This window comes from Pseudophryne corroboree, chromosome 4 (assembly GCF_028390025.1).
Source record: "Pseudophryne corroboree isolate aPseCor3 chromosome 4, aPseCor3.hap2, whole genome shotgun sequence".
NCBI lineage: Eukaryota > Metazoa > Chordata > Amphibia > Anura > Myobatrachidae > Pseudophryne > Pseudophryne corroboree.
The window spans coordinates 24225762-24228261 of NC_086447.1; the positions used below are offsets into that span (position 1 = coordinate 24225762).

At 35.5% G+C, this 2500-nt stretch overlaps 2 non-coding genes across 2 annotated transcripts; both read left to right on the forward strand.

Moving 5' to 3' along the window:
• Positions 1-1765: 1765 nt before the first annotated feature.
• TRNAY-GUA (transfer RNA tyrosine (anticodon GUA)) lies at positions 1766-1855 on the forward strand. Its single transcript is given in 2 exon segments — positions 1766-1802; positions 1820-1855. It is a non-coding gene; the product is annotated as a tRNA-Tyr (tRNA).
• Positions 1856-2094: 239 nt separating this feature from the next.
• On the forward strand, positions 2095-2176 carry TRNAS-AGA (transfer RNA serine (anticodon AGA)). Its single transcript has one exon. It is a non-coding gene; the product is annotated as a tRNA-Ser (tRNA).
• The last annotated feature ends 324 nt before the right edge of the window (positions 2177-2500 follow it).

Consider the following 2500-nt stretch of genomic DNA (forward strand, 5'->3'; position numbering starts at 1 on the left):
CACAATTATCTTCACTAGCTCAAAAGGGCCGCTCATTGTCCAAAATGAATTGTCAAATCAGAACAAACAATGGAATATCCCCATCATTCCTGGAACACTTGATTAGTTTACAAAACAAGCAAAATTTAAAAGAGTGTAGAAGGTTTGATAGGCTCAAGCATCTCTAATCTTGATGTAAGTTTGGCTACACTAAAAAATCTATTGAAAGTGCTTTCCAAACTAGCTCTGTAGCCAGTTGATAGTAATTGCACAAATATAAGTCAAACTATTAGTGATATTTTCCAAATGATTAAACATGACAATTTGTGTGATAAAGCAACACAGGAATAAGTAGTTGAATCTCTTTTGTGTAGTCAAATCATTTTTCATTTTGCTTGGAAAGTTGATAATGTTTAAAATTAACACTCAATAATTTTAATAGCACATAATATCACAGTTGTACAATCATGGAATCCTTCGATAGCTCAGCTGGTAGAGCGGGGGACTGTAGAGGAGATTGGTACAGAAATCCTTAGGTCGCTGGTTAAATTCTGGCTCGAAAGATGAAGCTTTTGATAAACTTAGATGTCAGTACTGACATTTTACAAACCCAAAACTATACCAAGTATAAAGCATTCTCCAAGTTATATTTTAAAAATCATTAACGCAGGTACTGTGGTCAGGATTTACTTCCCATGGAAATCATCTCTGATACAATATTACTTCAGTCATCCTCACAGCCTGAAATGAAGTAGCTCAACCCATAGAGAAACTTTTTTGAAAACATCACATTGCATGAGAGGTAGTTGTGGCCGAGTGGTTAAGCCAATGGACTAGAAATCCATTGGGGTCTCCCCACGCAGATTCAAATCTTGCCAGCTACGACCACATGATTGTTTTATTTTTCAGAAAATTTACTAAAAGCTTGAAACCAGTGTTGCTCAGGGTGAGCCAGAAACTGGCACATCAAAATCTTTAGTATGCCTGCCTGTTCTCTCTTTCTCTATCCGTCATTCTCCTCCTCTACTTGAGACTGAGCCCAGGAATCTCAGTAGCCATACTAAGTAGCATTTATTAATTACAAATGCATTTTGAATGTCAAATTTGTAAGAAAGTTTTGTACATTTAGCAAAATATCAAATTCATTTGAAAGAAAATGATGTCCACTCAAAGTAAAAAGAGCTTTGGTTACTTTCAATGCACAACATTTTACTTTCAAATCGTGTCAGATGACTTTCAGTGCTAATTATTATATCATTAACCTCTCCTTTATTAAAAATTGTGCTTTAATGCAAAAAAAGAAAAATAATTGTCTGTGCATACTCTCATGTAGCACAATTATCTTCACTAGCTCAAAAGGGTCGCTCATTGTCCAAAATTAATTGTCAAATCAGAACAGACAATGGAATATCCCCATCATTCCTGGAACACTTGATTAGTTTACAAAACAAGCAAAATTTAAAAGAGTGTAGAAGGTTTGATAGGCTCAAGCATCTCTAATCTTGATGTAAGTTTGGCTACACTAAAAAATCTATTGAAAGTGCTTTCCAAACTAGCTCTGTAGCCAGTTGATAGTAATTGCACAAATATAAGTCAAACTATTAGTGATATTTTCCAAATGATTAAACATGACAATTTGTGTGATAAAGCAACACAGGAATAAGTAGTTGAATCTCTTTTGTGTAGTCAAATCATTTTTCATTTTGCTTGGAAAGTTGATAATGTTTAAAATTAACACTCAATCATTTTAATAGCACGTAATATCACAGTTGTACGATCATGGAATCCTTCGATAGCTCAGCTGGTAGAGCGGAGGACTGTAGAGGAGATTGGTACGGAAATCCTTAGATCGCTGGTTCAATTCCGGCTCGAAGGATGAAGCTTTTGATAAACTTAGATGTCAGTACTGACATTTTACAAACCCAATACTATACCAAGTATAAAGCATTCTCCAAGTTATATTTTAAAAATCATTAACGCAGGTCACTGTGGTCAGGATTAACTTCCCATGGAAATCATCTCTGATACAATATTACTTCAGTCATCCTCACAGCATAAAATGAAGTAGCTCAACCCATAGAGAAACTTTTTTGAAAACATCACATTGCATGAGAGGTAGTTGTGGCCGAGTGGTTAAGGCAATGGACTAGAAATCCATTGGGGTCTCCCTGCGCAGTTTCAAATCCTGCCAGCTACGACCACATGGTTGTTTTATTTTTCAGAAAATTTACTAAAAGCTTGAAACCAGTGTTGCTCAGGGTGAGTCAGAAACTGGCACATGAAAATCTTTAGGATGCCTGCCTGTTCTCTCTTTCTCTATCCGTCATTCTCCTCCTCTACTTGAGACTGAGCCCAGGATTCTCAGCAGCCATACTAAGTAGCATTTATTAATTACAAATGCATTTTGAATGTCAAATTTGTAAGAAAGTTTTGTACATTTAGCAAAATATCAAATTCATTTGAAAGAAAATGATGTCCACTCAAGGTAAAAAGAGCTTTGGTTACTTTCAATGCACAACAT